Here is a 9577-nt window from a genome sequence, read left to right on the forward strand (position 1 = left end):
TAACAATTTTCCTTAAGTTATGGGGATAGAAAGTTTGTGAAAGGGGGTATAGCTCAGTCGTAGAGCATTCGACTGCAGATCGAGAGGTCCCCGGTTCAATCCCGGGTGCCACCCTTCATTTTTCAGTATCTTGAAAAAAACAAATAACGATTGTCGCATTTAGTTGCAAATACATGTTTGAAATGATTGAGATGCACTCCGCACGCCATACCGAAGGCTTTGGAGCAACATTTCAATGGGGGGGATCGCAGGCCAGGGTCTTGCAGGTCATCGTCCTCCCGCTAAGGCGTCGAACTGTAAGAAATCCACTTGCTTGGGGAAGACTCTTGTACGCTGAATTTGATAGAATATGGTGCTAGGCAAAAGTTTTCATATACTGCTGCACGGAGAAACAAAAATTGGAGGAGCTGGGGTTTGAACCCAGGACTTTCTGCATGCGAAGCAGACACTCTACCACTGAGTTACACCCCCGCCAGAGCAAGTACATCTGGGAAGAGTCTCTCGTGGATCCTACTGTCATTATTTCTTAGGTTTGAACGGTACAGTAAGTGTTCGAGGAACCTATTCATGATAAGAGCTTAGCAGCGTCGACTCCGTGGCGCAACGGTAGCGCGTCTGACTCCAGATCAGAAGGTTGCGTGTTCAAATCACGTCGGGGTCACAGTGAAATTTTCGTTTACGGAAGCCATGGACGAGTATGTCAATTTAATCAGATACCAAACGATTACAGAGAACGGACGAACAGAACCTGCTTGAAAAAAGCTACTAGTGAATTTTCGCATTCTGACATTAAGGTGAAGGCGCCGACTCGCACTTTCTCCAGGCGCGAAGTGTCTAATATTTTTGTTATTTATATCGTTTAACGCTAATATATAACTGAGAGATAATGATTACGCAATATTTTGCTCGATTAGACGTCTTTAGCCAGACAGAGTATAACAATTTTCCTTAAGTTATGGGGATAGAAAGTTTGTGAAAGGGGGTATAGCTCAGTCGTAGAGCATTCGAGAGGTCCCCGGTTCAATCCCGGGTGCCCACTTCATTTTTCAGTATCTTGAAAAAACAAATAACGATTGTCGCATTTAGTTGCAAATACATGTTTGAAATGATTGAGATGCACTCCGCACGCCATACCGAAGGCTTTGGAGCAACATTTCAATGGGGGGATCGCAGGCCAGGGTCTTGCAGGTCATCGTCCTCCCGCTAAGGCGTCGAACTGTAAGAAATCCACTTGCTTGGGGAAGAATCTTGTACGCTGAATTTGATAGAATATGGTGCTAGGCAAAAGTTTTCATATACTGCTGCACGGAGAAACAAAAGTTGGAGGAGCTGGGATTTGAACCCAGGACTTTCTGCATGCGAAGCAGACACTCTACCACTGAGTTACACCCCCGCCAGAGCAAGTACGTCTGGGAAGAGTCTCTCGTGGATCCTACTGTCATTATTTCTTAGGTTTGAACGGTACAGTAAGTGTTCGAGGAACCTATTCATGATAAGAGCTTAGCAGCGTCGACTCCGTGGCGCAACGGTAGCGCGTCTGACTCCAGATCAGAAGGTTGCGTGTTCAAATCACGTCGGGGTCACAGTGAAATTTTCGTTTACGGAAGCCATGGACGAGTATGTCAATTTAATCAGATACCAAACGATTACAGAGAACGGACGAACAGAACCTGCTTGAAAAAAGCTACTAGTGAATTTTCGCATTCTGACATTAAGGTGAAGGCGCCGACTCGCACTTTCTCCAGGCGCGAAGTGTCTAATATTTTTGTTATTTATATCGTTTAACGCTAATATATAACTGAGAGATAATGATTACGCAATATTTTGCTCGATTAGACGTCTTTAGCCAGACAGAGTATAACAATTTTCCTTAAGTTATGGGGATAGAAAGTTTGTGAAAGGGGGTATAGCTCAGTCGTAGAGCATTCGACTGCAGATCGAGAGGTCCCCGGTTCAATCCCGGGTGCCCCCTTCATTTTTCAGTATCTTGAAAAAACAAATAACGATTGTCGCATTTAGTTGCAAATACATGTTTGAAATGATTGAGATGCACTCCGCACGCCATACCGAAGGCTTTGGAGCAACATTTCAATGGGGGGATCGCAGGCCAGGGTCTTGCAGGTCATCGTCCTCCCGCTAAGGCGTCGAACTGTAAGAAATCCACTTGCTTGGGGAAGAATCTTGTACGCTGAATTTGATAGAATATGGTGCTAGGCAAAAGTTTTCATATACTGCTGCACGGAGAAACAAAAATTGGAGGAGCTGGGATTTGAACCCAGGACTTTCTGCATGCGAAGCAGACACTCTACCACTGAGTTACACCCCCGCCAGAGCAAGTACATCTGGGAAGAGTCTCTCGTGGATCCTACTGTCATTATTTCTTAGGTTTGAACGGTACAGTAAGTGTTCGAGGAACCTATTCATGATAAGAGCTTAGCAGCGTCGACTCCGTGGCGCAACGGTAGCGCGTCTGACTCCAGATCAGAAGGTTGCGTGTTCAAATCACGTCGGGGTCACAGTGAAATTTTCGTTTACGGAAGCCATGGACGAGTATGTCAATTTAATCAGATACCAAACGATTACAGAGAACGGACGAACAGAACCTGCTTGAAAAAAGCTACTAGTGAATTTTCGCACTCTGACATTAAGGTGAAGGCGCCGACTCGCACTTTCTCCAGGCGCGAAGTGTCTAATATTTTTGTTATTTATATCGTTTAACGCTAATATATAACTGAGAGATAATGATTACGCAATATTTTGCTCGATTAGACGTCTTTAGCCAGACAGAGTATAACAATTTTCCTTAAGTTATGGGGATAGAAAGTTTGTGAAAGGGGGTATAGCTCAGTCGTAGAGCATTCGACTGCAGATCGAGAGGTCCCCGGTTCAATCCCGGGTGCCCCCTTCATTTTTCAGTATCTTGAAAAAACAAATAACGATTGTCGCATTTAGTTGCAAATACATGTTTGAAATGATTGAGATGCACTCCGCACGCCATACCGAAGGCTTTGGAGCAACATTTCAATGGGGGGATCGCAGGCCAGGGTCTTGCAGGTCATCGTCCTCCCGCTAAGGCGTCGAACTGTAAGAAATCCACTTGCTTGGGGAAGAATCTTGTACGCTGAATTTGATAGAATATGGTGCTAGGCAAAAGTTTTCATATACTGCTGCACGGAGAAACAAAAATTGGAGGAGCTGGGATTTGAACCCAGGACTTTCTGCATGCGAAGCAGACACTCTACCACTGAGTTACACCCCCGCCAGAGCAAGTACATCTGGGAAGAGTCTCTCGTGGATCCTACTGTCATTATTTCTTAGGTTTGAACGGTACAGTAAGTGTTCGAGGAACCTATTCATGATAAGAGCTTAGCAGCGTCGACTCCGTGGCGCAACGGTAGCGCGTCTGACTCCAGATCAGAAGGTTGCGTGTTCAAATCACGTCGGGGTCACAGGGAAATTTTCGTTTACGGAAGCCATGGACGAGTATGTCAATTTAATCAGATACCAAACGATTGCAGAGAACGGACGAACAGAACCTGCTTGAAAAAAGCTACTAGTGAATTTTCGCATTCTGACATTAAGGTGAAGGCGCCGACTCGCACTTTCTCCAGGCGCGAAGTGTCTAATATTTTTGTTATTTATATCGTTTAACGCTAATATATAACTGAGAGATAATGATTACGCAATATTTTGCTCGATTAGACGTCTTTAGCCAGACAGAGTATAACAATTTTCCTTAAGTTATGGGGATAGAAAGTTTGTGAAAGGGGGTATAGCTCAGTCGTAGAGCATTCGACTGCAGATCGAGAGGTCCCCGGTTCAATCCCGGGTGCCCCCTTCATTTTTCAGTATCTTGAAAAAACAAATAACGATTGTCGCATTTAGTTGCAAATACATGTTTGAAATGATTGAGATGCACTCCGCACGCCATACCGAAGGCTTTGGAGCAACATTTCAATGGGGGGATCGCAGGCCAGGGTCTTGCAGGTCATCGTCCTCCCGCTAAGGCGTCGAACTGTAAGAAATCCACTTGCTTGGGGAAGAATCTTGTACGCTGAATTTGATAGAATATGGTGCTAGGCAAAAGTTTTCATATACTGCTGCACGGAGAAACAAAAATTGGAGGAGCTGGGATTTGAACCCAGGACTTTCTGCATGCGAAGCAGACACTCTACCACTGAGTTACACCCCCGCCAGAGCAAGTACATCTGGGAAGAGTCTCTCGTGGATCCTACTGTCATTATTTCTTAGGTTTGAACGGTACAGTAAGTGTTCGAGGAACGTATTCATGATAAGAGCTTAGCAGCGTCGACTCCGTGGCGCAACGGTAGCGCGTCTGACTCCAGATCAGAAGGTTGCGTGTTCAAATCACGTCGGGGTCACAGTGAAATTTTCGTTTACGGAAGCCATGGACGAGTATGTCAATTTAATCAGATACCAAACGATTACAGAGAACGGACGAACAGAACCTGCTTGAAAAAAGCTACTAGTGAATTTTCGCATTCTGACATTAAGGTGAAGGCGCCGACTCGCACTTTCTCCAGGCGCGAAGTGTCTAATATTTTTGTTATTTATATCGTTTAACGCTAATATATAACTGAGAGATAATGATTACGCAATATTTTGCTCGATTAGACGTCTTTAGCCAGACAGAGTATAACAATTTTCCTTAAGTTATGGGGATAGAAAGTTTGTGAAAGGGGGTATAGCTCAGTCGTAGAGCATTCGACTGCAGATCGAGAGGTCCCCGGTTCAATCCCGGGTGCCCCCTTCATTTTTCAGTATCTTGAAAAAACAAATAACGATTGTCGCATTTAGTTGCAAATACATGTTTGAAATGATTGAGATGCACTCCGCACGCCATACCGAAGGCTTTGGAGCAACATTTCAATGGGGGGATCGCAGGCCAGGGTCTTGCAGGTCATCGTCCTCCCGCTAAGGCGTCGAACTGTAAGAAATCCACTTGCTTGGGGAAGAATCTTGTACGCTGAATTTGATAGAATATGGTGCTAGGCAAAAGTTTTCATATACTGCTGCACGGAGAAACAAAAATTGGAGGAGCTGGGATTTGAACCCAGGACTTTCTGCATGCGAAGCAGACACTCTACCACTGAGTTACACCCCCGCCAGAGCAAGTACATCTGGGAAGAGTCTCTCGTGGATCCTACTGTCATTATTTCTTAGGTTTGAACGGTACAGTAAGTGTTCGAGGAACCTATTCATGATAAGAGCTTAGCAGCGTCGACTCCGTGGCGCAACGGTAGCGCGTCTGACTCCAGATCAGAAGGTTGCGTGTTCAAATCACGTCGGGGTCACAGTGAAATTTTCGTTTACGGAAGCCATGGACGAGTATGTCAATTTAATCAGATACCAAACGATTACAGAGAACGGACGAACAGAACCTGCTTGAAAAAAGCTACTAGTGAATTTTCGCATTCTGACATTAAGGTGAAGGCGCCGACTCGCACTTTCTCCAGGCGCGAAGTGTCTAATATTTTTGTTATTTATATCGTTTAACGCTAATATATAACTGAGAGATAATGATTACGCAATATTTTGCTCGATTAGACGTCTTTAGCCAGACAGAGTATAACAATTTTCCTTAAGTTATGGGGATAGAAAGTTTGTGAAAGGGGGTATAGCTCAGTCGTAGAGCATTCGACTGCAGATCGAGAGGTCCCCGGTTCAATCCCGGGTGCCCCCTTCATTTTTCAGTATCTTGAAAAAACAAATAACGATTGTCGCATTTAGTTGCAAATACATGTTTGAAATGATTGAGATGCACTCCGCACGCCATACCGAAGGCTTTGGAGCAACATTTCAATGGGGGGATCGCAGGCCAGGGTCTTGCAGGTCATCGTCCTCCCGCTAAGGCGTCGAACTGTAAGAAATCCACTTGCTTGGGGAAGAATCTTGTACGCTGAATTTGATAGAATATGGTGCTAGGCAAAAGTTTTCATATACTGCTGCACGGAGAAACAAAAATTGGAGGAGCTGGGATTTGAACCCAGGACTTTCTGCATGTGAAGCAGACACTCTACCACTGAGTTACACCCCCGCCAGAGCAAGTACATCTGGGAAGAGTCTCTCGTGGATCCTACTGTCATTATTTCTTAGGTTTGAACGGTACAGTAAGTGTTCGAGGAACCTATTCATGATAAGAGCTTAGCAGCGTCGACTCCGTGGCGCAACGGTAGTGCGTCTGACTCCAGATCAGGAGGTTGCGTGTTCAAATCACGTCGGGGTCACAGTGAAATTTTCGTTTACGGAAGCCATGGACGAGTATGTCAATTTAATCAGATACCAAACGATTACAGAGAACGGACGAACAGAACCTGCTTGAAAAAAGCTACTAGTGAATTTTCGCATTCTGACATTAAGGTGGAGGCGCCGACTCGCACTTTCTCCAGGCGCGAAGTGTCTAATATTTTTGTTATTTATATCGTTTAACGCTAATATATAACTGAGAGATAATGATTACGCAATATTTTGCTCGATTAGACGTCTTTAGCCAGACAGAGTATAACAATTTTCCTTAAGTTATGGGGATAGAAAGTTTGTGAAAGGGGGTATAGCTCAGTCGTAGAGCATTCGACTGCAGATCCAGAGGTCCCCGGTTCAATCCCGGGTGCCCCCTTCATTTTTCAGTATCTTGAAAAAACAAATAACGATTGTCGCATTTAGTTGCAAATACATGTTTGAAATGATTGAGATGCACTCCGCACGCCATACCGAAGGCTTTGGAGCAACATTTCAATGGGGGGATCGCAGGCCAGGGTCTTGCAGGTCATCGTCCTCCCGCTAAGGCGTCGAACTGTAAGAAATCCACTTGCTTGGGGAAGAATCTTGTACGCTGAATTTGATAGAATATGGTGCTAGGCAAAAGTTTTCATATACTGCTGCACGGAGAAACAAAAATTGGAGGAGCTGGGATTTGAACCCAGGACTTTCTGCATGCGAAGCAGACACTCTACCACTGAGTTACACCCCCGCCAGAGCAAGTACATCTGGGAAGAGTCTCTCGTGGATCCTACTGTCATTATTTCTTAGGTTTGAACGGTACAGTAAGTGTTCGAGGAACCTATTCATGATAAGAGCTTAGCAGCGTCGACTCCGTGGCGCAACGGTAGCGCGTCTGACTCCAGATCAGAAGGTTGCGTGTTCAAATCACGTCGGGGTCACAGTGAAATTTTCGTTTACGGAAGCCATGGACGAGTATGTCAATTTAATCAGATACCAAACGATTACAGAGAACGGACGAACAGAACCTGCTTGAAAAAAGCTACTAGTGAATTTTCGCATTCTGACATTAAGGTGAAGGCGCCGACTCGCACTTTCTCCAGGCGCGAAGTGTCTAATATTTTTGTTATTTATATCGTTTAACGCTAATATATAACTGAGAGATAATGATTACGCAATATTTTGCTCGATTAGACGTCTTTAGCCAGACAGAGTATAACAATTTTCCTTAAGTTATGGGGATAGAAAGTTTGTGAAAGGGGGTATAGCTCAGACGTAGAGCATTCGACTGCAGATCGAGAGGTCCCCGGTTCAATCCCGGGTGCCCCCTTCATTTTTCAGTATCTTGAAAAAACAAATAACGATTGTCGCATTTAGTTGCAAATACATGTTTGAAATGATTGAGATGCACTCCGCACGCCATACCGAAGGCTTTGGAGCAACATTTCAATGGGGGGATCGCAGGCCAGGGTCTTGCAGGTCATCGTCCTCCCGCTAAGGCGTCGAACTGTAAGAAATCCACTTGCTTGGGGAAGAATCTTGTACGCTGAATTTGATAGAATATGGTGCTAGGCAAAAGTTTTCATATACTGCTGCACGGAGAAACAAAAATTGGAGGAGCTGGGATTTGAACCCAGGACTTTCTGCATGCGAAGCAGACACTCTACCACTGAGTTACACCCCCGCCAGAGCAAGTACATCTGGGAAGAGTCTCTCGTGGATCCTACTGTCATTATTTCTTAGGTTTGAACGGTACAGTAAGTGTTCGAGGAACCTATTCATGATAAGAGCTTAGCAGCGTCGACTCCGTGGCGCAACGGTAGCGCGTCTGACTCCAGATCAGAAGGTTGCGTGTTCAAATCACGTCGGGGTCACAGTGAAATTTTCGTTTACGGAAGCCATGGACGAGTATGTCAATTTAATCAGATACCAAACGATTACAGAGAACGGACGAACAGAACCTGCTTGAAAAAAGCTACTAGTGAATTTTCGCATTCTGACATTAAGGTGAAGGCGCCGACTCGCACTTTCTCCAGGCGCGAAGTGTCTAATATTTTTGTTATTTATATCGTTTAACGCTAATATATAACTGAGAGATAATGATTACGCAATATTTTGCTCGATTAGACGTCTTTAGCCAGACAGAGTATAACAATTTTCCTTAAGTTATGGGGATAGAAAGTTTGTGAAAAGGGGTATAGCTCAGTCGTAGAGCATTCGACTGCAGATCGAGAGGTCCCCGGTTCAATCCCGGGTGCCCCCTTCATTTTTCAGTATCTTGAAAAAACAAATAACGATTGTCGCATTTAGTTGCAAATACATGTTTGAAATGATTGAGATGCACTCCGCACGCCATACCGAAGGCTTTGGAGCAACATTTCAATGGGGGGATCGCAGGCCAGGGTCTTGCAGGTCATCGTCCTCCCGCTAAGGCGTCGAACTGTAAGAAATCCACTTGCTTGGGGAAGAATCTTGTACGCTGAATTTGATAGAATATGGTGCTAGGCAAAAGTTTTCATATACCGCTGCACGGAGAAACAAAAATTGGAGGAGCTGGGATTTGAACCCAGGACTTTCTGCATGCGAAGCAGACACTCTACCACTGAGTTACACCCCCACCAGAGCAAGTACATCTGGGAAGAGTCTCTCGTGGATCCTACTGTCATTATTTCTTAGGTTTGAACGGTACAGTAAGTGTTCGAGGAACCTATTCATGATAAGAGCTTAGCAGCGTCGACTCCGTGGCGCAACGGTAGCGCGTCTGACTCCAGATCAGAAGGTTGCGTGTTCAAATCACGTCGGGGTCACAGTGAAATTTTCGTTTACGGAAGCCATGGACGAGTATGTCAATTTAATCAGATACCAAACGATTACAGAGAACGGACGAACAGAACCTGCTTGAAAAAAGCTACTAGTGAATTTTCGCATTCTGACATTAAGGTGAAGGCGCCGACTCGCACTTTCTCCAGGCGCGAAGTGTCTAATATTTTTGTTATTTATATCGTTTAACGCTAATATATAACTGAGAGATAATGATTACGCAATATTTTGCTCGATTAGACGTCTTTAGCCAGACAGAGTATAACAATTTTCCTTAAGTTATGGGGATAGAAAGTTTGTGAAAGGGGGTATAGCTCAGTCGTAGAGCATTCGACTGCAGATCGAGAGGTCCCCGGTTCAACCCAGGGTGCCCCCTTCATTTTTCAGTATCTTGAAAAAACAAATAACGATTGTCGCATTTAGTTGCAAATACATGTTTGAAATGATTGAGATGCACTCCGCACGCCATACCGAAGGCTTTGGAGCAACATTTCAATGGGGGGATCGCAGGCCAGGG

General features: G+C 44.8%; 30 non-coding genes across 30 annotated transcripts; 20 read left to right on the top strand and 10 right to left on the bottom strand.

Annotated features, from left to right (window-relative positions):
• Positions 1-42: 42 nt before the first annotated feature.
• Positions 43-114, top strand: Trnac-gca (transfer RNA cysteine (anticodon GCA)). Its single transcript has one exon. It is a non-coding gene; the product is annotated as a tRNA-Cys (tRNA).
• A 285-nt stretch (positions 115-399) lies between these two features.
• On the bottom strand, positions 400-471 carry Trnaa-cgc (transfer RNA alanine (anticodon CGC)). The gene has a single exon. It is a non-coding gene; the product is annotated as a tRNA-Ala (tRNA).
• Positions 472-589: 118 nt separating this feature from the next.
• On the top strand, positions 590-661 carry Trnaw-cca (transfer RNA tryptophan (anticodon CCA)). The gene has a single exon. It is a non-coding gene; the product is annotated as a tRNA-Trp (tRNA).
• Positions 662-1321: 660 nt separating this feature from the next.
• Trnaa-cgc (transfer RNA alanine (anticodon CGC)) lies at positions 1322-1393 on the bottom strand. The gene has a single exon. It is a non-coding gene; the product is annotated as a tRNA-Ala (tRNA).
• A 118-nt stretch (positions 1394-1511) lies between these two features.
• Trnaw-cca (transfer RNA tryptophan (anticodon CCA)) lies at positions 1512-1583 on the top strand. The gene has a single exon. It is a non-coding gene; the product is annotated as a tRNA-Trp (tRNA).
• A 317-nt stretch (positions 1584-1900) lies between these two features.
• Trnac-gca (transfer RNA cysteine (anticodon GCA)) lies at positions 1901-1972 on the top strand. The gene has a single exon. It is a non-coding gene; the product is annotated as a tRNA-Cys (tRNA).
• A 282-nt stretch (positions 1973-2254) lies between these two features.
• Trnaa-cgc (transfer RNA alanine (anticodon CGC)) lies at positions 2255-2326 on the bottom strand. Its single transcript has one exon. It is a non-coding gene; the product is annotated as a tRNA-Ala (tRNA).
• A 118-nt stretch (positions 2327-2444) lies between these two features.
• On the top strand, positions 2445-2516 carry Trnaw-cca (transfer RNA tryptophan (anticodon CCA)). Its single transcript has one exon. It is a non-coding gene; the product is annotated as a tRNA-Trp (tRNA).
• A 317-nt stretch (positions 2517-2833) lies between these two features.
• Positions 2834-2905, top strand: Trnac-gca (transfer RNA cysteine (anticodon GCA)). The gene has a single exon. It is a non-coding gene; the product is annotated as a tRNA-Cys (tRNA).
• Positions 2906-3187: 282 nt separating this feature from the next.
• Trnaa-cgc (transfer RNA alanine (anticodon CGC)) lies at positions 3188-3259 on the bottom strand. The gene has a single exon. It is a non-coding gene; the product is annotated as a tRNA-Ala (tRNA).
• A 118-nt stretch (positions 3260-3377) lies between these two features.
• Positions 3378-3449, top strand: Trnaw-cca (transfer RNA tryptophan (anticodon CCA)). Its single transcript has one exon. It is a non-coding gene; the product is annotated as a tRNA-Trp (tRNA).
• Positions 3450-3766: 317 nt separating this feature from the next.
• On the top strand, positions 3767-3838 carry Trnac-gca (transfer RNA cysteine (anticodon GCA)). The gene has a single exon. It is a non-coding gene; the product is annotated as a tRNA-Cys (tRNA).
• Positions 3839-4120: 282 nt separating this feature from the next.
• Trnaa-cgc (transfer RNA alanine (anticodon CGC)) lies at positions 4121-4192 on the bottom strand. Its single transcript has one exon. It is a non-coding gene; the product is annotated as a tRNA-Ala (tRNA).
• Positions 4193-4310: 118 nt separating this feature from the next.
• On the top strand, positions 4311-4382 carry Trnaw-cca (transfer RNA tryptophan (anticodon CCA)). The gene has a single exon. It is a non-coding gene; the product is annotated as a tRNA-Trp (tRNA).
• A 317-nt stretch (positions 4383-4699) lies between these two features.
• On the top strand, positions 4700-4771 carry Trnac-gca (transfer RNA cysteine (anticodon GCA)). Its single transcript has one exon. It is a non-coding gene; the product is annotated as a tRNA-Cys (tRNA).
• A 282-nt stretch (positions 4772-5053) lies between these two features.
• Trnaa-cgc (transfer RNA alanine (anticodon CGC)) lies at positions 5054-5125 on the bottom strand. The gene has a single exon. It is a non-coding gene; the product is annotated as a tRNA-Ala (tRNA).
• A 118-nt stretch (positions 5126-5243) lies between these two features.
• Trnaw-cca (transfer RNA tryptophan (anticodon CCA)) lies at positions 5244-5315 on the top strand. The gene has a single exon. It is a non-coding gene; the product is annotated as a tRNA-Trp (tRNA).
• A 317-nt stretch (positions 5316-5632) lies between these two features.
• Positions 5633-5704, top strand: Trnac-gca (transfer RNA cysteine (anticodon GCA)). Its single transcript has one exon. It is a non-coding gene; the product is annotated as a tRNA-Cys (tRNA).
• Positions 5705-5986: 282 nt separating this feature from the next.
• Trnav-cac (transfer RNA valine (anticodon CAC)) lies at positions 5987-6058 on the bottom strand. Its single transcript has one exon. It is a non-coding gene; the product is annotated as a tRNA-Val (tRNA).
• Positions 6059-6176: 118 nt separating this feature from the next.
• Trnaw-cca (transfer RNA tryptophan (anticodon CCA)) lies at positions 6177-6248 on the top strand. The gene has a single exon. It is a non-coding gene; the product is annotated as a tRNA-Trp (tRNA).
• A 317-nt stretch (positions 6249-6565) lies between these two features.
• Trnac-gca (transfer RNA cysteine (anticodon GCA)) lies at positions 6566-6637 on the top strand. Its single transcript has one exon. It is a non-coding gene; the product is annotated as a tRNA-Cys (tRNA).
• A 282-nt stretch (positions 6638-6919) lies between these two features.
• Trnaa-cgc (transfer RNA alanine (anticodon CGC)) lies at positions 6920-6991 on the bottom strand. Its single transcript has one exon. It is a non-coding gene; the product is annotated as a tRNA-Ala (tRNA).
• Positions 6992-7109: 118 nt separating this feature from the next.
• On the top strand, positions 7110-7181 carry Trnaw-cca (transfer RNA tryptophan (anticodon CCA)). Its single transcript has one exon. It is a non-coding gene; the product is annotated as a tRNA-Trp (tRNA).
• A 317-nt stretch (positions 7182-7498) lies between these two features.
• On the top strand, positions 7499-7570 carry Trnac-gca (transfer RNA cysteine (anticodon GCA)). Its single transcript has one exon. It is a non-coding gene; the product is annotated as a tRNA-Cys (tRNA).
• A 282-nt stretch (positions 7571-7852) lies between these two features.
• On the bottom strand, positions 7853-7924 carry Trnaa-cgc (transfer RNA alanine (anticodon CGC)). The gene has a single exon. It is a non-coding gene; the product is annotated as a tRNA-Ala (tRNA).
• Positions 7925-8042: 118 nt separating this feature from the next.
• Positions 8043-8114, top strand: Trnaw-cca (transfer RNA tryptophan (anticodon CCA)). The gene has a single exon. It is a non-coding gene; the product is annotated as a tRNA-Trp (tRNA).
• A 317-nt stretch (positions 8115-8431) lies between these two features.
• On the top strand, positions 8432-8503 carry Trnac-gca (transfer RNA cysteine (anticodon GCA)). The gene has a single exon. It is a non-coding gene; the product is annotated as a tRNA-Cys (tRNA).
• Positions 8504-8785: 282 nt separating this feature from the next.
• Positions 8786-8857, bottom strand: Trnaa-cgc (transfer RNA alanine (anticodon CGC)). Its single transcript has one exon. It is a non-coding gene; the product is annotated as a tRNA-Ala (tRNA).
• Positions 8858-8975: 118 nt separating this feature from the next.
• On the top strand, positions 8976-9047 carry Trnaw-cca (transfer RNA tryptophan (anticodon CCA)). The gene has a single exon. It is a non-coding gene; the product is annotated as a tRNA-Trp (tRNA).
• Positions 9048-9364: 317 nt separating this feature from the next.
• Trnac-gca (transfer RNA cysteine (anticodon GCA)) lies at positions 9365-9436 on the top strand. Its single transcript has one exon. It is a non-coding gene; the product is annotated as a tRNA-Cys (tRNA).
• Positions 9437-9577: the final 141 nt, after the last annotated feature.

The sequence above is a fragment of the Schistocerca gregaria genome, chromosome 3, assembly GCF_023897955.1.
Source record: "Schistocerca gregaria isolate iqSchGreg1 chromosome 3, iqSchGreg1.2, whole genome shotgun sequence".
Classification (NCBI taxonomy): Eukaryota; Metazoa; Arthropoda; class Insecta; order Orthoptera; family Acrididae; genus Schistocerca; species Schistocerca gregaria.